The following is a 22,325-nucleotide window of genomic DNA, read 5'->3' on the forward strand; positions in this document are numbered from 1 at the left end:
TCATGGAGCAGGACAGAGAAGAGGTCCTGCTCCTCACGTCTCCATCACCTGACAAAATGGGTGTTCTTTGGGAGGAAATGTGGGAGAAGGGGCGATGAAAAAAACAAGTTAATTCCATAGAATTTCTCAGGAAAAAAATTACCAGAAAAAGAATAAGAAAGGTTGAAACTTCCTGTGAAATTGAAATCCTGAGAGATTTTGCCCTGATAGCATCAGAACATCCTCTTTGCAAAGATTTGTTTCAACGTGCCTGCAGTCCTCAAAAAGTGACAGTGCTTTGTGTCTGTGGAATTATTTAGAGTTTTATAAGAACACGAATTCAACAAGAACCTTTTGTTTTCATCAAAATGATAGTTCTCAGTAACTTCACCCTGAAAAAACCAGTCTGTTTCCTTTCTGACATGTCTTTCCTTCATTGAGGAAGCACATTCTGCTGGAAAATGTGCATTTCCAGTTAAGCCTGTGCGGAGAAGCCTTGCAAGCTCTCACGTTTGCAGGAGCCTCGCCATGGACACAGCATGGCAGTTCCAAATTGTTTAATCTTTTGTCTAAATATAAATAGATGAGTGAATATCAGTAATTTCCTCTGTCCCTCTGGCTGTAGGGGGTTTATCTATGCTTTAGGATTAGGGCCAGTCATTGGGGCTCTTTCCAGGCTATCTGCTCAGGAAGGCTCATGAGCTGTTCGGAGATAACACGCCGCTCATACTTGGCCTGATCAGCCGTGCTCCAAAGGGCATCCCACACCAAACAAAACTGATTTAAAGAAACAACAATGCAGCTGTTCCCTGCCTGCTGCTTCTGGGCCAAAATGGGAGTTTTCCCATGAGGCTGAACTGACTGCAAGGGCCTTTTTCTTCCTTTTGGCTGTTTGGGCCAGCCTTCCATGTCTTTCATTTCCTGATGATTTGGGACCTGCAGGTGACTAGAAAGCACCTTTTCCCCAGAGACCTGACTAGCCTAGTAAAACTGGAAGTTGTGAGTTGTTTCTTCAAGAGAGATCTGGAATTTCATTCCAGTTTACAGCAGTTTTCACTCTTATTGGCCATGGTCACTGCCCTTATCTTTTCCCATAATTTTTATCAGTGTTTTCCTTTTCATCAGAAATGTCTTCTTTCTCTCCCTCTTGATCTATGGTGGGTCACTTGCCTACCAAATATTCAGCAAAAAGGAGTGAGCATTCACCCTGATGAACTTGGAACCACATTTCTTCCCGGTCTCAACACTCTCCTCATATGACCCCAGCTTCTTCTTTCCCTGTCCAAATCCTATAGCTAAAAAAAACATCTCCATCAAAGGGGCTGGCTGACACGGCCAGATAAAGACGACACAGCTCATAAGGGAAACTTGGAAAGGAAACCCTAAAGTTTGATTGTGCCACACAGGAAACTAAACTTTATCAAAATAAAATGCACCCCTCCAAAAAAAGGGCTCTTATGGGATCCCATTACTCCATAAGGATTGAAACCTGTGCTTAAGCTCAGCAGTTCTCTGGCTTGGTAATGTCATCATTTAGAAGTTCACTGAGCTACAGCTATTTGCAGTTGTTAGACTGAACCTTCCTTTCATCTCTGCAATCTCATTCAGTCCCTCAGCATTGTGGGGATGCAGGCAAACCACTATAAATAACTGAGCCTTTGCCTGTCAGCTGGTACAAATACCAGCCACTTCAAACAATCTGACCTTTCTTGGGGATTCTGACCAAACTGCAGTGGAAGACAGCTAATATCTTCCAGGATTTTCCATGATTAAGGTATATATATAAAAATTTCTGGCTGTTTGTGTGCACTCCAAATGCTTTCTGGCTTGTTTAATCTGGCTGTGACACTTTGTTCTGTGGTTAAAAAATGAAAATAATGTCCCAGTTAATGATTTTTGATGAAGCCCATTATTCCCACAGCTATTTTTAAACACCATGGAAGGCAAATCAATCTAACACACCTACAAGACTAATATTTTAATAAACTAATAGAGACAGTGGGCTAAAACCATGGTATTTTATCTTTGAATACTTGTTTTTAAATGAAACCCTGTGAGGTTACCTTGGCATTCCTTTGCATGAAGAAAGCAAAACCTAGAAAATAAATTGCTGTTGCTGTCTCCTGAATTCTGTCTTTGGCTTTAAGTGGGAAACAAAATAGAAAATGTCTTCATCTTCATAATTAGCAAAAGCTGATGAAGGATGTTCCTGCAGAAGGTATTAAATGATTATGAGATTTCCCCTTCTTCTATACACCTGTTAAATGGAATCTGATAATGCCTCTCTCTTATTAATATCTTATGAGAAAAGTCAGAGGGGATTCATCCTTGAGCAAGAGATATCCATTTTATGCTTACTGCTTTAGTTCATCCGGGAACACTGAGTAAGTGATGCTTCTGTGAGAAACTGAAGACACTGACCCCAAGTTCAGCCATTTTAACTAAGAAAAGGTAATAAAATATGGAAAATTATCTAGACTGTGGCTTGATTCCTAGCTTTGCCAGAAGTTGCACTGAAATTTCAAGAGAAATTTTCATATCCAGCATCCCCCCATTCATTTACACCATAGCTGAGAGCTCTCCCCCAGCTGCCCCATTCAAAGAATCAGAGCAAAAATCAGTTTTCACCCACTGGGAGAAACTGGGAAAAAATGAGACTGTTCCCAGTGTGAGGCCCTATCCAACAGGAGCAAGAGTGGCTGTCTAGCTCACCAGATTTGTTAGGTTTCTTAAGCTACTTTGCAATCCTTCATGAGCCAAGTGCATAACAAATAGAGACATGCATTGGTTTCAAGACAAAAATAATCCAAAATATATTCAGAGAGCAGAAATGTATCTTGGTCTAAAATACATTTTGGACTTTCACCATGACCTGTCACAGGCTCATCTTTATTTTGCCCTTTTGCAGGTACAGACACATTTCCTGTTCCACGGTTAGTGGAGAGATGCTCAAGAGCACAAATCCTCATTCTGTAGGATCAATATGTCTGGTCTGAGCCTACAGGATGGATTTCCTATCATTTCCTTATATCAACTCTTAAGCTGCCCACAGGTAAGCAAAGCAGTGTGATGGGGAAAGAGTATTTGGTGATTTGCTGTTGCAGAGTAAAGCTGGAGAACATGAAATTATTGCCACATTATCAAGTGTCTCCAAAAGTGTATTGGCTTCAAACAAGGAGATGCTGTGGTGAAATTTGAAAAGTCTTTCACAAATTAAAAATGCAATAGGCTTGAAGGGCCTCAATGAGGGAAGGTGAGGAAGCAGTCAAGGGAAAGGAGATCAGCTGGAATGCCTCCCCACCTCCCTACACTGCTCTCCCTGCTCCCCAGAACAAGCAGGAAAACCTGCTCCTTTCCCCATCTTCCAGGGAAAACTCACAGAGAGCCTCAACTCACCCCTGTGCTGAGCAGTCCACAGCCAAAGTGGACACTTATTTCTTCTTATTTCTTATTTCTTTCTTATTTCTTAACCTAGCTCTTCCCATCCAAGCTGCACTTGCTCACAGCCTGTGCTGTGTTGAGAGAGTGGCTTTGCACTTACATTTGCCCTTTGCAATGAAAAAATGATATTTTCAGGTGCATTTCTCAGGCTGGCCATGCAGCTCAGGCAGGAGCTGTGGCAGAGAGCACAGAGCAGCCCCATGACTGGCATTAGCAGTGCTCACTGTTAAAGGCAGCTGTTAGGAAAGGAGAGTTACTGAATGCCAATTAAAATGCTTCAGTGGTTTAAGTGGGCGAGTTCCGTGCTCTGCTCTGTAACCTACACCCCTCCGTGTCCAGCTCTCACAGAAGCCCCTAGCAGGTCAATTTATGCAACAGCATTGACAGTGACCTTAAGGAGGGATCATTAAACTCTTCTCCTCTCCTGGGATCCGTAACTCTATCTGCTCTCTCTGCGGGAGAGGATGAGCCAGGGTGGGGAGGGAAGGAGCAGCTCACTGACCACCCAGAAATTACTTTGTTAGCCCGGATTTTTCTTGGTGCACATCCTCAGGAGGAGAGAGAAGAGCTGAATAAAGCAGGCAGGGGTACCTGCAGGGGGTGGGAGTTTCTGCTGGAGTCTACCAGACTGGGGTAGACTCAGGGCCAGGGGATGCTGTTCCCCTGCCATGGGGACACAGGGCCCTTGCTGTCACCATCCCTGCTGCCACACAGGGCTGGCAGGGCCACTGCTCCCCCAGCCCCAGCAGCCAGCAGGGAAACACGGCCAGGGCTGCAGGAGGAGCAGCCCAAGGCCAGCAGATGGGAACTTACGGGAAGGGATGACTTTTGTCACTTGTCTCTTGCACACTGCAAAGCTGAGCTGAAAGCTTTTAATGGTCCCTTGACTCCGAGCCTGCAGATACAGAGAGATAGAGAGCATAATAAACTTTCAAAATATGATCTAACTGCATAGCACATCAAATGTGTATCTTAGCTGTATCCAGTGGAGCTGAATGGAAACAAACACACCATTTCAAACCAGACCACACACAGCAAGATAGTGCACATGACTAATTTTGATGACTGATTTCATATAAATAATGTACCAAGATTAGTAGATGCACTGTAATATCTTTTCATTCCACTCCTTTAATTAACTTTTCATTGAGAATCCAATTGAAAGCAGCTAATAAAATGTTTGCTTTTCGCTCCTTAGATTTATAATACATCTTCTCCTTTCCAAAAACAGGGAGAAATTGCATGAGACTTGGGAAAATGGCCTGCTTGATGCCATTCAAAATAGTGCCAGTGTTATAGCTCTTAGCAGTGTGGCAAAGGAAGACATAACAGGTGTAGATAAGGAGTGGGAAGAGTACAGTATTATGGTCTCAGCACGTTGTAAATTGCTATGGGAACCAAACAGTTTTGTTCTAGATCAGTTTTGCCACCTACACAAAAGGGGAATAAGACACAGATAACCCTACAGCTGAGTTCTGTTCTTCTGATGCCTGGCAATGTTTAAATGAACTCATGAAGGAAGTGTTGAGTAGTGAAAGACAAATGACCTTTTCCATCTGGGAAAGGTCTTAAAATCTTAAAGCTGCAATGCCTATGTTTATCAAAAGAGAAAGAAGGGAAAATGCAGGTGAGGGAGAGAGAAGCCAAATCCCTGCTGTCTGAATTCAAAGAGGATGGCAGGATTTAAAAGAGCTAGTGACCTTCAGGAAATTGATCCTGGTGTTGATGGATCACTGTATGTAGGATGCAAACTAATAGGTCAGCTGCTGCCTCTTCACTGTATAAAAGGTGAGATTTCCTACCCCTCCAAAGACAGAAACTTTAAATGGCTTTGAGTGAAGTAATTTTAACACTTATTACACCATCTCCAGGCTTTTCAAACTATTTTGCAAATGAGGCAGGCAGGTAGGGCAGATAAAGCCTCCCATCCTGTCATTACTGATGATAAAGTTGATACAGAAGGATGTGACATGACTTGTCCCAAAAAACCTCTCTAAGAGGGACCCTCGTTGCTTGTGTCTCAGGTATGTGAATAACCACCAACCACCTTTCCCTTTTAACAAATTCCATCAGCTTTCACACTGCAACTCTGCAGAACCACAGATTTAACATATTTTTTAACACTAAGCCATCAGTAAGTCCAGGTTTACTCAGAACACTGCCCAGGGTCTCTTTATAAGTCTATAAACCAGGGAGGACCAATTTGTGACCTTGGGCTGAGATTCAAGCTTTAAAGGAACAGTGAAACTAAGACAATTTTTTCATTACTTTTATTTTCATACTTGGTTCCCATGTTCTACACTCCAATGTGCCTGAAAGGCTTGTGTGAAAGACAACTTGCAGATTTCCAAAGCCTTTCTCCATTTCAGCCCCGAGCCCAAATTTTGACTCTTTGAGTCTGGCAACCTCTCCATGCAGCAATTGCAATATTCACATCTTGGATATTCCTTGGATTGACACATTAGCACCCAAAGTCATGTTTACAAGCTCCATCAGAAATGGGCAGAGCTCCCCTGTCACACCTTGGTGTGGGACAGCAAAATCTTATAACAACAGTGTCAAATCTGGGCAGAGGAAGTTCATAACAGTGAACAGGAAAAGAAAAAATAAATAATAAAGGGATTACCTGCTGTATGGAAAGCTTCCCAAGGTTCAGCATGACCTGGGAAAGAATTCATAATCCCAGGTTTCATTCAGACCATTTCTGGGAACAAAGGCACCTGTATTAAAATCAGTGGTGTTGATTTTGGCAAACCACAATCAAATAGAATAGAAAAGATTAGAAAAAGATGATACAAATCTGATTGTCCTTGGGCATGTAATTCTTGGTGCTCCACACATTCTCTCTACTCTTCCCACACATATCTTGGCATGACCTGGTACTTTTATTTTTGCAGCACATCTTCTTTGATTGAGTGAAATGTCATTAAGATGGGAACAGGGTGAGTATTAGTGACAGAGAGCACTCTAGCTGGAGCAAGCAGGCTTCACAGGGGCAGCTCTCCTACCTGCCAAGTCTCACCACACTCTCCTGCCTCCTGGATCCTTTTGGAACCCACTCTGAGAAAAACTCAGTCATATGCTTTGTTAATTTTAAACTAAAAACCAGAAGACAACCAGAGTTAACAGCACTCATTTAAATTAGAAGCTCTCCTGTATATGGGAAAAGCCTTTGGCTGGGTTTCTCTCAGCTGGGAGTGCACAGAGCTCTGAGCTCTCTGTCCATGGGCTGTTTCAGAGCAGCTGAGCACCTTCCCCAGCACCTCTTTCAAAAGGCAGAGAGAAAAGAAAGATGGGAAACAGAATAAATACTGGAATCATTCCATAAAATGTTATTAAGATAAGAAGAGCTGGAGATAATAATAGCTAGTAAGGAGAAATGGAGGATTGGCACAGGATCCTTTCAAAGCAAGGAACTGGAGACCATTCCTGGAAATCAAACTGTAGCACCTCCACATGCCCCCAGGACCCAGAGCAGAAAAAAGTCCTACCAGCTTAAAGTGCTATTGACTGCTGAACTGGAGCATGGACAGCATCTATTCAATGGCTGTTTGGGACAAAAAGTGGAAAACAACATGACTATTGAAAGGGCAGGGGGAATTTCTGGTAGGCAGAGTGTAAATAGCCAGGTTGGCCCGTGGCCAGGCCATGGAGGTTAGTCATCTCCTTTTGTCAGAGGTGCCACCAGATCTCCAGTGAACAGGAGCATTCAGGGTTTATGTCTAGGCCAGAAGAGGGATAACAAAGCTAAAAAGGAAACATCAGAGGCGAGTATGATCATAAACAGGGAGGATATGCAAGACATCTTGCAGATAGCACAAGGGGAAATGGAGCTCTAGGCACTGTCCAAAACAAACAGGAGTCACCATGAGTGGATGGGGGTCATTCCAGGCTACTTGTGAATTACATCAGAGCCAGCGTTGCCCTCCACATGGCTTCACAAAGTTTGGCTTTAACACTTGAATGTCAGTGGCAAAACAACAGAAAAATGCTGCACCCACAAAGAAAGCCAAGAAGGAAACTCAAGGAGATAGGAGTCCAGTTTCACCTGAGGGAACAATTAAGAATTATCGAGGATCAACTAATGGATCTTTATTTTTAGAGGAGAGCATTGGGGAATTTTAAGAGTTTCCCACACTTAGCTTGTATTTAAATAATAAATAACTGTCTGAGTTCTGAGGAATGATCAAGACAGTAGTTCATGCAGCTGCAGGCAGGCCACAAAGAAATAGTTTTCAAAATCAAAATAATAAGCAGCCTTCCTGGAGCCAATTCAGATGTTCTGACATCTCTTCAGAAAAGACTCGGGTAAATAATTTCACCTATTGTTGTTAATGAGGTCTGTCCAGTGAAGTTGGGGGCATTTCTGAAGCTGCAGCATTGATCTGTAATGCATCATTCAGCAAGAAGGTCTGCAACTGTGAAAAATAAATCCTGCAAAAATAATCCTGATGGATTTTCAGCCATCGACATCGAAGAAGCCTGGTTACAAATGCACTTGTATAGAAGTTTCTCTGTGGCTGACAGAAGGGTTGGAAAATCAAATCTCATGCTTTTCATCTGCTTGAAACTTCTAAATAAAATGCAGGCCCACAGAGCTAGCCCTAATTATTTACTTAAAAAACAACATGCACTTTGTATTGAGCACAGCCTTTTACTCTGCCTGTGAGCTATTTCTGGGGACTGTGTCTTTGGCTCTGCACTCCACATGCACACAGCAGCAAAAGGTCAGTCATGAGTTAACATCAGAGCTGGAAGACAGTGAACAGCCCTGCTAATCAGACTTGTTCCTGACCACTGCCTGCTCAGAGTGGGGTTAGATGCTAATGCATTTGTCTCTTCAAAAGCTCAGGAGCCAATTAGCTCCCTAAAGGCTGTGATGAGCTGGATTCATTTACTCTGCATCCCTACACTCCTCTGGGGTGTTTAACAAGCAGCAGGACAACCAACAGCTGCCCAACAGGGTCCTCTGCACACTCAGCACTGAGGCCATGTGTGAAACCTCTGGAGAGAAAAAGAGATGTAAAATGCACAGCTTGAGGTGGCTTCCACAAAAAAACACAACATCATTTGCAATACTGTATGATTCCAGTCAGTTCTGCAATTTTCCAGAGTTATCCTTGAATTCTCAGGAGCAGCTCCAGAGCACCAATTCACTTTGCAGCATGAAAGGCAGGCCTTATGTTCTCTTCCAGAGCATCAAAATCATAAACACCTGGAAAACTGGTGGTGATCCTTGTTATCTTCACAGGAAAGGTGGTTACTGGAATGCCAGACCTTGTCTGAAGATGTTCACACCTTTGTTTGACATGTCCAGCTCGTGTTTCTCTCAGCCTCACCACAGCAGTACTGGAGTCCATCACGACAGAGCACTCCATCCCCACCCAGAGCTCACAAACTGGCAGAGCCACTGATTCTCTTTTCAGATATCAAAGCAATAGTTTGCCAGGGCTCACAAAAAGAAATCTAGGCAGATAAATCCAGAGACACACTATCAGAGACTCCTTCCATCCCTCAGTGTCCTTCAGTCAGTGCCACCCTTGAAGATCAGCAGGGCTGATAGCACAGCAAACCGTGCAGCTGTGAACACCCTTTATCTGAGAAATAACTGCACATACTTAGTCAGCTACTTGTGAAGGGCATTTATTGGTCTGCTACCAAATCACTGAAACACTTAGCATATTCTTAAGTCACATATGTCCCACAAGTGAAGTGTGTCCTTGGCAGGAAACTGAATCTGAACAGACTTAAACACTTGCTTAAGTATAAGCACATACGTAAGTGTCTCGCTGAATTGTGGCTGTGTTGACATTTGTATTACTGGCCCAGGTGTCAAGAGAATCACTTACTAGTTCCTTCTCTCTCCCAATTTGCACTGGTGCCTTCATAAAGAGAAGTTGTGCATCATACAAAGTAGGCACAACTAATCAGTCTATTTTAATAAAGAGAGAGATTAGGTGAGAAGAACAATGGTGATGTGAAATTGGAGATGTCGATGTGCTATTTTCAAAGCCCCTAATTTTTTTTCAAGTGTTGCACTTTAGCACTTGGCACCAGTGATTATGCAAAAGGCATTGGGTTCAGCAGCTTTGAGTTGAATTTTTGTTTAAATTTCCAGTAAATTAATCTTAATGGAAAGTCAGGGATACTTATTTCATGTATGAAAAGGAATTTTTTCCCTTTTAAGCAGAAAAGCTGGAGATGGGGAATGTTACTTTTTTTTCTCAATATATGCCAGTGATGCTGTTGTACTCTCAAAACTTCATATGCTTTTTATTCCTCTTGGTTGAGCTGTCACAGCCCACCAAATGACACTTCAGCCCAGTGTCAGTTTGAGGGCTCCAGCTCCAGCTGAAGGCTCAGCCACAATTCATCAGGATCAGATGGCAGCCAGTCCCAAATGCACCTCCTGAGACTGGACACTGCTCACCCATCATGGAGCAAAAACAATCATCTGAAGCTGCCCACCTGCTCCAGGGCCACTCTGTCAAATACAATCCTTCAGGGGGTGACACCTCCCTGTCATCCTGATTTTTTGGATGTTGACATAGTGCTTTGAGTGAACATCTGTTGCTGCTACTCCACTGTGGTCTTGTTCAGACTCTCCAGAAGCAAAGATGAACACATGTTTTGGAGCCTCCCTCCTGCCTGCTCCACCTGAGAAGCCTCTGCAGTTCCTCTGGGCTGCTGAACAGCTGTGACCAAATGACACCTTATGCCCTTCTCTCTCTGAAACATCACTTTAATTCCCAGCTCCTCACTCTCTGAATCCCCACCACTAGTGGCATTCCTCTGGATTTCTAGCTGTGTATATGGCCATTTTCCCATCCTTTCATATAAACATCCCAGAAACAAGGAGAAATTACACTACTTGCTTTATAGCTTATGGAAATGGTGAACAAACAAACAAACAAACAAACAGAATTAATCTGGCTGTATAGTACAGAGAGAAGCTCCAAGCTTGGTGTTCCACTGGACAGCAGTGTGCTGAGATACTCCCAGTGGATAAGGGTCCTGATGAGTTAGAGAAACAGACTGGAAGCAGTGGGTTGCAGCCTTCTGTCCCTCCAGCTGTGGCTGTGTGCCTCCTGAGAACCCATGAGAGCCATGAACACTGTTCCACAGCTCCAGCACTTTCTCATTTTTCCAGTTTTGGGCTTTTGGGTGGGTTTTGTGCTCTTCCTGTCTTGTTCCAGTTCTGAAAGCAAATAAATGTTCCCTTTCTCAACAGCTTCAGTGTACCTGTGTGAGTCAAAAAATGACACGGAAGGCTCCACACCGTGTGAGGCAGAGAAGTGGGCAGGGTCAGGAAGGAGAATTAGGCTGGGTATTTAGAAAGGACAGTCTATTTGTGTTCCTGTTTACAGTCTACCTGTGGGAAGTTGCCAGGGTCAGTTCTCACTCTGGATCTCAGCCTTTTTGGACTTCAGAAGTGAAATCACAAATCAAAAGTGCAGTCCTCTTGGGTTTCACACTCAGATATGGTATCAGCCCCTCTTTTCCAGAGATGACATCAATTAGAGGACTGGTTGTTTCTCCCAACAGCCTCTTGCTTTAATGAGCACCTTCTCTGCAGCTGAAATGCAGCTGCCCCTCTGGACTGGTGCACGCACAAAGCCTACACACAGTGTCACTCTGAATTATGACAGCAATACAATCACTGCTACCTGCAGGATAGATATTTCCTCAGTGTGACAGCTTCCAGAAGTTCAAAGCTCTGCATGAGCAGAGTACACGAAGGCTCTGTGTGTTAACTAATCAGTGTTTCCATCTCCATGTGATCATTTGCTAAATTGCTGTAAAAGTGGCACCACCAGCACCGAAGATGACACTCTTGTGTCTGGGTGCTGTAATCATGCTGGATGCCTCTGAGCACACTGCATAGCAAATGGGCACTGGAGATTTTAAATATCTCAGTTTTCATCATCTAACATCAAGAGCTAGTTCCTGTTTCCTTCTCAGTCACCTCTCCTGACGCCACCAGGCTATTGATGCAATGCTGAGTGATATGTGGCAGCATGTTACTCTCAGTGGAGATTAATTATTTCTTTTTTAAGACTCCCACATCCCCCATCCCCTCTGGGTCTCTCAGTTGGTAAAGTAGCATGTCAAAAACTAATGGGAAGGTGTGAGACGTGACATGACTTTATGAGAAAATAAAATTAGGGACAAGGAAGATGGAATTTGGATTTTGACAACAAACTTTGTTTTTCTGTTTGTTTCCTCCCCTTAAGAATATGTTTCTATTTTTATAACTGAATTCATTGCTGTGATTCATTCTGTAATTACTACAGGAAATCGGGAGGGACTGCACCTGTGTTGGACCATGAGGGAGCCCAAAGTGTCTCTGGTTCCTCCCCACACTGACTAATCCCTTTTGTCTGCTGTGCACAAGCACCAGTACCTGCCTGAAACCCCTTCAGCCCTCAGATTTCCACTCACAGCTGTCTCCAGAGTGTTGCAAGGAAAGATGATGGATGGGCAGACTTTTATTTCCATTAGAAGGGAGCCAACTGAATATTTCCAACAGCTTTATTAAAAATACTAGTTCTTGCTTTGCTTAATCTTGAAAAATGTGACATGTTCCTGCAGCTGAGTTTGCATTTTGTCTGGGAAATGGATGCCTGAGGTGGAATGATTTTCTGGAGGAGCAGAGCAGGGAGCAATTTAGTGTCTTCCCTTCCACAGGCAGAGAGGGTCCAGATCAGAAGAGAGAAGCTGATAGCCCACAGCTGCCATCTCCCCAAGGGGCTGTGCTTCAGGTTTTTGGGAATGTGACCCCTGAAATCCAACAGCAAAGGCAGTCAGGCTGATCAAACTGGAGGCCTCCCTGTCATCTCAGCCTCACTGCTCCGCTCCCTGACCACCCCTGAAGAGCATTGCCCTCCCTCCTCAGGGTTTCTGTCATCCCAGCTGCTGACACACTGCTCATGACCCATAGTTGGCATCATTTACAGAAGACTTTTGGAAGAGAATATTGGAGTGTTTGGGTTCAGTGGGATGGGGTGGCAAAGAGGGAAACAAATTAAAAGCGCAGGAGGGTGTCAGGTTTGGGTGAATAACTGCTTCATCATCACAGTGTCTGAATAACTAAAACTCTGCCCAAAGAATAGAGCTTGTCCAAGGTTTTTCTTCTCTTGCCTTTCCTGTTTCCCTCTTGTTTTCCCAGAAATAGAACATGACATTTATTTTTATGGACAGCAGGATCTTATGGCTATTCCCCTGCGACGGAGTAATCTGAACACAATTATGTTCTGTTGACAAAAAGTGATAAAAGTGTATTGTGTCAACACTCTGAACTAACAGATTTGTCATCTTCTCTACTTCCAAATAATAGAAACAGAATTAGAAAATGCTCTGACAGACTCTATCTATTTCTATGGTTAAATAAGCACCAGCCCTGTGCTTGGTTACTGTACTCACTGTTCTCCCTCTTCCAGAAAAATCTGCCTGGCTGTGTTATAAATTCAAGTGTAAATTTTGCTTTGATGGACTTCTTTTGGCAGCTTATAGCTTATGTGCTCTGAAGTAATTTGACCTAAGTTCTCCATTTCCTTTCAGTCTTTCTACTCCCATTTCTTTCCATGGCTTTGAAAAATCTAAGCTTTTTTTCCGTATCTTTGTTTTCCCATACAAATTTCCTTCTAGAAAATGTATTTGAAAATAGTACCTGTATTATATCCTCCCTACATCTGATTTTGTTCTGGAGTTCATGGACAGAAATCTACCTGGACAGTTGTTTTCCTGAGACAGGGAACCACATCTTTCCCAACATGTACATCCAGCCCTAAACACATGCAAATTTTCAGTGGAAAGGTGTGCACATCTCAGAACATAAAATATCATTCCCTTCTAGCTTTGAAGACAACTCTGCACTTCCAAGTCTTGGTTAGTTGGATGACAATTACTGCTTAAAAGCTAAAAGAGAAGAAAAATAGAAAAAGCTTTTTCATGGCCAAAAAAAGAAGCAATTTCCAAAATTTCTGTAAAACATTCTGTTTTCCAGCTGTGGCTCTTTCCCTGTTAAATGCCACTGAATTGCATTTCCATTCAAAAGGGGCATGTGCAATGTATATTAAGGCTTTCCAAAATTAGGAAACAGTAGCCACCAGGTGCAAGTGTGGAATGAGTCAAGCATGACAGCATTTGTGTGCCTGAATAATGCCTGTCTAAAAAGACCATGAGCATTCACCTCCTCGTCAGACCAGGAGAGCTGATAGTGCCCTGAGGATGCTCTTGGCTCACACAACTGCTCCTCCCTAAGCTCATACCCCCCAGCTTTCAGGTGGAGCACTCTGTCAGACTGCAACCCCCCAAAATCAGCTCTTTTAGCACCACAAACCCCAGAGCAATGGAAATTCTCCTCTAATGTGAGGAGCATTCTGGACTCTCCCTTCCTCCAGCCCCCTTTTCCCCCCAGCTCCTGCAGTGCCCCAGCACAGCCAGCCACAAGGAGCCTGTCCCCGTGCAAGCAGCATTTTTCACAGGCTCTTCCTCTGGTTTGATACATTTGTTGTTTGAACAGGCAAATGCAATCGGTTTTGACAGCAGGGTGGAATGAACTGAGTGTGTGCACATGAAGAGAGATTGTTTATTCCCCTGATCCAGCTCCTGCCAGTGGGATTTTTACTGTGGGGGTGGAACCAAGGCATTTACATCCTGAAATGAGAATAATTGTCTGGAATAGTGTTTTAGGGTATTTTGGCACCATATTCTGATACCCATAGCAACCTTTACAGAAAATTGAGCTGGACATTGCAATGGAAACATAACACCATCTACAACTTAATTCACAACCCAAATTTCCCAGAAGAAGCCACAGCTCATTACCACACCTACAGAACCACTCTTGAAAGAGAGCACAGATCTGACTCTTGTTCGTCCTCCTCCTCTCTCACTGACAGCCAGACTTGGTGCTCAACAAAAGGATGCTGCTGTGAGAAAACAGCTAAAGGAAAAAAAGGTGTTAAAGTTCTCTTCAGAATTGACTTAAAGCAGTAAATATATTGAGTAATGAACAAGTTTGGATAAAATGAAGAAATAGCACTGCAAACAAGATTTCTCCTTTCCCACCAGGCTCATGATCTCAAGGTCACTTAAGGCTTAGCAAATGAATCTCATTTAATAAATTAATATTTACTTTGTTTTATCAATAACTGTCTTTTTATCCTAATGTTCTATCCTAGTATAAGATGCAGCTACTTAATGTGATTTCTTTTACCAAAAACACTTGGTCCTAACTATAATAATTTTGTGTGCTTACCTTCGAGGTTAATTTTTGCTATAATTTGGTCAAGATTTTAACACTAATCCAAAGTATTTTAGGATCCAACACATTGGCTTGTAGCATTTGAGTTTCCCACTAGAGTAAACGAGGCCATTATTCACATGCTTAAAATTGGGCATATGCTCAAGTGCTCTGCCTTTGGGATAAAGAGCCCATTTGGGACTCTTCAGTACTTAGCTCTGATAAAATCCATCAGTCTTGCTTAGATGATTAAAACAAAAGCATCTTTCTCCGAACTTCCAACAGATGTTTTCATAAATTTTAACATACTTCTTTTCCCTGTCTCATTCATTTCCAGTACAACTATTCCCTTAAAAGCTGCATGAGGAAATCTGTAAACTTAATGGAGGAAATTTATTTGGATAGAAAGACATCTAAGGAAGCAGAACAGCACTTGCAATGATCTCTGGCCAAACTCTGCACCCGTTAACTTTCTTTATGCCTTTCCCCACTGCCAGATGTATCTGTGCAAATGAGATTTTCCAAAGTAACTATTGTCTTATCTGAATCCCACAGAATCCTTCCTGATAGACTCTGAGCAGGGTTTTTAACAAACCAAGTGAGTGTGTAACTGCTTGCTCCATATGTCTGAAGGATATTCTTTCCTCCTCCCGCCCCATTTCATTCTGTCGACAACATGCATTTTGTCAAACCTCTTACTGCAAATCATTCAGTCAATGAAACCGAAAGACTTTTCAGCACATTTTTATCAACAGAATGTAATTTTGTGCAAATCATGCTGTCAACAGGAAGGAATGCCAAAAGAAAAGTGAAAGAACCCAAACTCATTTTGTCCACAAAAAAAATAAATTACAGTTTGCTTTTATTTTGTAGACAAAATGGAAATAGAAAAATTTCCCCATCTGGGGACAAAATTGAGATTGAGCTCTTAATTTAGGAGACCAAATGGTAATTGATAGAAAAGTACCAACACTATGAAGGACAGCTGAGATGCTAAGTCAGAAGAATTTTTCCAGCACGGGACACCTCTCACTGTTTTTGTTGCATCAGTGAAATGACACCTGAGATATTTAATCCATTGCAGCAAAATACTCAGTGATGGGCTTGGATACATTGAAGGCAGTCTGAGCTGAAGAAAAACACAGATGCTGTTGCATTTTGCAGCTGATGGATGGCTCGGGTTGCTCTGCAGGTGTGTGTCCAACACTGTGTGGGCACCAAGGCTCCTCACAGCTTTGTGCCATCCCTGCAGCCACCTTCTATTTTTCACCGCTGGGATGCTTTCCTCCCTTCTGCTGCTTTGAGTTTTGCTGTTGTTATTACAAAACTTGCCCTTTCAGCAGTTGTCTCTGCCCCTCAGGGCCCAGACTGCCTGGCAGGCTGATGGCTGGCACGCTGTGGCACAGCCTGGTGGGCACTAAAGCTCTGCAGGACAAAGCAAAGTCTGGTTTCACTGCCTTACAATTGCTCTCCATCACAGCACTGGAACCACTTTCTACCTCCCAACAACTAAAGGGCCTTTCTTGCTGGTCCACACTGGATTCCTGCCTGGACCTCTGTTAATGCCCAGCAAAACCCAACTAGGCAAAACGCCTGGCTTCTCTAAAGATGAGGTGAAAATTGGCACCTGGGAGAAGGAGGTTACAGGAGGACATTAAAACATTTGTTTTCCTACACCTACTCCGGATTAATTCAAGGTGTGCTCAGCTGATTGTGATTATGAGGTTATTTTTTATATGGATGGCTGTTCAATTCTTTTTAGCACTTCGATACTATTTTTCTATGGAGTGGAGTTATTGCTTAATATGGTAAAAAACACAATAACCTTCCTGGGGTTTTTGGAGAATTTCACTGTGTTTTCAGATCACCTTATCCCTTCCAGTTCTTCAGTGAATTGCTCAAATAAGGCCTTGGAGAACTGACAGTCCCAAAGAGTTTGTATGGGGCTGGAGGAGCAGAAACGCTGGCTGTTATCCAGCATTTTAGAAATCAGAATGAGTCTTACCACATGCCATTTTGGTACACACTGTGGGGGACCACAGATCATTTTCTCCATCAGTCCCCAGTCTTTACTGGGGAAAACGATGCTCCAGCCAAATTCCCCAAGTCCTGCTCATCCACTAGAGAGGGATGCAGGGAGAGAAGGTACGCATTGTGCGGCATTAAAAATGTAACTGCTTTGAGCCGCGGGCCAGCGCACTGACACCAAAAGCTGGCAGCAAATATGTCAGAGGGATCACGAAGTTGGCATGAGAGGGTTTCAGCTAATACAAGAGATTATTTTCAGGGCCTCATTGCGTGCCAAGCACAACACAAAGCTGGCCTCAGAGAGAGCACTTCTGCCGGAGCCGTGGGGGTGGCAGCGGAGCAGAGCAGGCGCTCGGGGAGAAACCTGGCCCAGGTTTTTATCTGGGACAGCACTGGGGCTCAGCAGGGAACAGCTACTTTTTGGCTGTGTGTCACTGCTGTGTGTCCAAGCCAGTGTCTATTTGCAGTGGTCTGCCTAAAGTGCCTCTGGGCTGGGTCACTTTTCTGAGCCTTCTTCTTGCCTTCACGCAGCATTAGGAGAGGGAGCCGGTGCCTCCCTTCGGCTGCACCAGGCTGCTCAAGTGGATTTCAGATTTGAAAGCCATCCTTTTTATCAACATCAAGGACCTCCTCCTGTTTAATCCTTACCTGCCTTTCTACCCAAAGCAGCCCCAAAGGCAAGAAAGCATTCATTAAAGTCATAGTGTCACTTTAAAGGTGATAGATAGCTTCAGTGGGAAGAAGTATCTTGAGGAATGGAAAATTAATTTCATGCCATTTTTCTGTGCACTTCTCAAGATATCTTCTTGGTTGTGCCAGCAGTGCTGTATATTGGAGGTAGGGGTCTTATCTGTGAGGAAGAGACAGCAAGCACTGAAAAATATTTATTTGGTCTGGATGGACAGAAATTTTCCTTCTTTTAAGAGCTGTTATTTCGAACCTTTCTGGCATGAAATGGCCTCACCCCAATCAGTTCTGCTGGTGTGTGTCACAGGGTTTTTGAATAAGCATGGAGAACAGAGAGACTGAAAATTGTGCATCCTCCTTCCCTCAAGACTGTGGCACTCAGGATCGAGGTCTTGCAATTAACCTGTTTTTTCTTTTTATGTTGGCTTCAGCTTGCACAAATCCACATTGGACACATTGTCCCAGCTGTGTCCAGCCAACCCCACCTTTCCAATAGAATTTTGAACAAAAGAGAGGAAATGAAGACCTGGGAATTTCCATGTTTTCATGGCTGATTTTTTGTTTGCATGTTACACAATTAACTCCCAAGGAAAGATGGAAATCTTACATTAATGTGAAATGAGAGTACTCAGCTGCAGGACACCTGGAAATCAAATCAGTAATTGCTAACACAGAGGTAGATTGTAAATTCCCTGCTGGAATTCACCCACATCTTCGTTCAACAGCAACAATAAAGTGATGGCAGTGGTGATCAGAATCAAATATTTAGATCGCAACCTGTTGCTTGCCTGTTTTTCTGCCAAATGCAGCCCATCAGCATGTTTAATTCAGAGTGAAAAATCGAGCAGAGAACAGGAAAAAAAACAAGGGAGAGGATTTGAGTGGTTACTCCATGGCTCAGCAGCAGCTTCTGCAAAAACCTCGTGCATCTTGGGGGGAGTCAGAGCAGCGCCTGCACTGCTTCCCCTTCATCCCAGGGGAGTGGAGGCTGCAGATGTGTGGTGGAGAACAAGCTGCCTGTTCAGTCAAGCTCCTGACCTCTCCACCCAAGCAGCTTGCTGAGGCTCACCCTGGTCCACTAATGTCCCTGGAGCCATGGAGGTGGTTGTGAGGCTCCTGGGGTAAACCTGGGCTTGGGATGAACACCACAGCTGACCTGCTCCAGGTTAACCTACTACCTGCACCAAAAATTCTGAGTTCAAAAGGAGTGACAGAGCTGTGGGGAGGTGTGTAGGAGTACCCTGAGGGTCACCTGGACAAGATTGGCTCTCACCCCTTCTGCCAGGAATGGTGATTTGTTTTGAAATGCTGAATTCTTGTTAATAGAAACCTGGAAATCTGGTCATTTGTTTGAAAATGGCAAAAGCCAGCTCATGGCAATTTCTCACAGACAGACAGACAGAGCAGTTCAGACTGAAGGCACATCAGCAGATTTCCAGTCCAGGCTCCTGCTCAGAGCAGGAAAAACACTGAATTCAGCTCAGGTTGCCCAGGGCTTTGTCCAGCCCAGCACTCCAAATGCAGCCTCTGTGAAACTTCTGATATGGACAGGTCTTATGGTGAATCATTACCTTTTTTTTAACTCTTTTGTTAGTTGGAACCTTCCCTCTTTCAGTTTATCACCCTTATCTCTCATGCTCCCCCCATTAACCTCTCTCTCACTTAGGGCTGATTTTCTTGCATATATGTTATGTGATAGAAGCTTTCAGTAAAGGGAGTCATGCCTTCAGTAATTCTAAGTGCATTTCAGGGAAGCAAAAATACAACTTTCAGGCAGAGGTATTGGTTATGCAGCCAATTAATTTATAGTGGCATTATGGGGGAGTGTGGACCTATGAATCCCAAGCAATTCTCTGTGTTCTGCTCTATATCAAGAATCTAAAAACCCTTTAAATGTCTAACATTTAAAAAATATATATAACTTCCAACGTGCAAAAGTAGAAAATGTTCACAGGCTTTGATGCTGGCACTTTACATTGCTGTGTTTTGGGGCTTTTTTGCCATAATGAAATCAGTTCTGTTAATCACTGTTCTCAATACAGAACTTTCTTCATTTGAACTGCAGTTCAGAGGAAAACAGTCCTTGGTTTAATCCCTGTCCCAAAATACCTGCCACTGAATTCAGAGATGAACTTCATACCTTTTTGCTAAAAGAGGAGTTCAGTTCCCTCATGCTCACTGGATCTGGACCTGACATCATATCAGTCTTGGCAATCTACAAAAAAAACCCAGAGATTTTCAACCCAAAAACCTCCTGTATGTTAAATTATTACTTCAAAAAATGAATCTGGAGCAGGTATCAGCAAGGCTAGGGAAATCAGCAGAGCCTGGCCTCTCTTACTCCTCTGGAACAGCTGGCATTCCAGGAAAGATGCCAGCAAAGGACTCTGGGGTGATTTCTGCCAAGCTGAGTTTTTAATTTGTGTAGTTACATGACTGAATGCAGTGTAAATCTTTACGGTTCAAAAAATGAGTAAAGAAAACTAAATTTTACCAAAACCCACAAGATTTAGACAGGGTGCTTTGGCTCCTACTTCCCCTTGCTCTAACACCTTTAAGCCAAGCTGGAGGGCAGTGGAAGTGAATTGGAAACCGAGGGATTTTACCCTAAAGAGTATTAACAGGAACTGGTAATAATGAAATAATAAAATCCTGGGACTCTTCTTTCCCTGGTGAGAAGTCCTGAGAAACTGGAGTGAGGGCTGTGGGAAGGGACAGAGCCTTTCAGCTCAGCAGACACAATGGGTTCATCCTTAGAACAGTGCCTGTGAAAGACATTTTGACAACAGTGAGCTGCCCAAATGCACTTAGAGTTTCTCATCACCTCTATTTCATGCTTTCCTCACTGTTCTTTTAGGCCATGCTGCTGATCAGTGCCAGTGGCCAGGATGCCCTGTGGTGATTGTGTGATGTCTGGGGTGTGCTCTGAGCTCTACACCTGCTTTCAGAAGATGGTGCCCACCTTTCCCTGCAGGAAGCACTGCCAGTTCTCCTACAGAGCCAACAAGCTCCCAGGCACAGCTATTTTAATGAGCAGGACTCAGGCTCTCCTCCAGTCCAGGCTGTCTCCTCCAGGACTCCTCAAAGGCTCTCACTTTGCATCTGAATTGCACTGGCTTTTAATGCATCCAGCAGATTTACACCTGCTTGTGAAGCCAGCCAAGAACATTTTGAAAGTACCTGGCCTATAATTTTGGCCACTCTTTGCCCGCTGTGCATTTCCCTGGTACACAGAATGAACTCATTCACTTCAGCTATTTGGATACACACCTCTCTTTTCCAAAACTGCCTGGTCTATTTTAACATAACTTTCAAGAACATCCCTTAGCACAGAGAGTCATTGAGAGCACAGCACCAGCAAAGCACCTGACAACCAGCTGCATTGCTCCAAAACTGATTTACTGCAAGGGGATTTGTGGAAAAAGGTATTTAACATGCCTCCTCTTCCAGAATAAATGACAGTGCAAAGCTGATCTGCTTTCCGGTTTGCTTGACTCACACGTTTTATACGGCACGTGTCCCTGCAGGAATTTATTAAAACACACCAACAATTACAGCATGGAAAGAGATGCTGTGGCCTGGTGCCTTCAGCCAGGCTTTGGCTGAACTGCAGGGATGACAGTGCCACACACTTGATGTGTGTGTGGCCTCTGGGAGTCACTTGGCATCCAGGAATGGAAAGGTGAAAGGTGGCCTCAGTCCCCTCTCCTCTCCCCAGCAGCCCAGGACTGCTGCACACTCAGCCAGGTCAGGAACAATCCTTGTCCCAGGGGCACAGGATTAATTAATTTGCCTGGACAATGGCATTTTGGAGATGCTGCACTCTTGTCTAATTGCCAGGGACTGTAATAGGTCCCAAGTGCATCTTGTTCACTACAAGAGCGATGCTGCACAGGCAAAACCATCTCTGGGCTCTCAGACTGCTGCATTATTGCTGTGGCAAAAGCTTATGTGATGGCAAGAGCCCTTTGAAGGCAGCAAATCAGCCCTCAGATATCAAAGATTTGTTCTGGTTGCTGCAACATGCAAAGCTTTCTTTCTACTGCAGCATCTCTGGGTTAACCTCTGCCTTACATTAAAGCTGGCATCAGAAATGCCAAGGCCCTGATGGTGAAAGGGAATTTTTGAGAAACTCATCACTGTGTGTCCAGAAATGCTCCAGGCAGGATCCTGATCCTCAGGAAAATCTGAGGATGGAGATGTGAGACTGATTCTTGCTTTTCCTCCAGCTCAGCCTGCATTATCAGTTTAGAAACCTATGAAAGAGACTGGAGAGCACACAGCCAGAGCAAAAGTGAAATCCAAAAGGGAGGTGAGAAAGAGGGGGATGCAGGTCCCTGCTTCTTAGAGGAGCAGGCAGAAAGGAGCAGGCACTACCTGCTGCAGCTGTTTGGAGACAAGGGCTTGTCTCTCCCACACTGTGCTCCAGTGAGTCTCAAATGGAGACAAAAAAATCCACCCATCAAATCTCTTGGGCACCACTCTCACCCTGACAGTGCTCCAGACACCTAGCTCACATTCCCTGCAGAAGTCCAAGGGTGCAAAACACAACAACCCCCAAAGCAGCAGCACAGTGGACACTGCAAGGGGCTGGCTGGAACCAGCAGGGAGTGTCTGCTGTAGGAAGGGAAGGATGAAAACATGGGGAGAAGGGAATTGCAGTGGCATATGGAGAGCTGTGACAGTGTGGGAAAGAAGGCTTAGGAAAGGCTGCTGAGGCACAGGGTGGTGGAAGGGTGTGCAGAGGGAGGTGCAGAGGGTGCTGAGAAGCAGAGCTGTGGGGGGCTGTAGGAGAAGGGCCATGGCTGAAGGCACAGCAATGAAAAGTGTCACCTGAGTCCTTCTGCAGCAGCCAAGGACCAGAGCAAAGCCCAGAGCAGCACCTGAGCTTGCCTGGAGGCAGTGACACCCCTTCCATCAGTCAGGCTGATTTGTCACATCC

At 44.0% G+C, this 22,325-nt stretch overlaps 1 long non-coding RNA gene across 2 annotated transcripts; it reads left to right on the plus strand.

Annotated features, from left to right (window-relative positions):
- Window positions 1-1,540: 1,540 nt before the first annotated feature.
- LOC111936056 (uncharacterized) lies at window positions 1,541-20,856 on the plus strand. 2 transcript variants are annotated; one of them, XR_002868013.2, is made up of 3 exons: window positions 1,541-1,753; window positions 2,888-3,031; window positions 20,241-20,856. It is a non-coding gene; the product is annotated as an uncharacterized LOC111936056 (long non-coding RNA). The 2 variants fall into 2 exon arrangements; XR_002868014.2 differs by lacking the exon at window positions 20,241-20,856 and adding an exon at window positions 11,715-11,996.
- The last annotated feature ends 1,469 nt before the right edge of the window (window positions 20,857-22,325 follow it).

The sequence above is a fragment of the Cyanistes caeruleus genome, chromosome 17 (genome assembly GCF_971803275.1).
Source record: "Cyanistes caeruleus chromosome 17, bCyaCae1.hap1.1, whole genome shotgun sequence".
In the NCBI taxonomy this organism is placed as follows: domain Eukaryota; kingdom Metazoa; phylum Chordata; class Aves; order Passeriformes; family Paridae; genus Cyanistes; species Cyanistes caeruleus.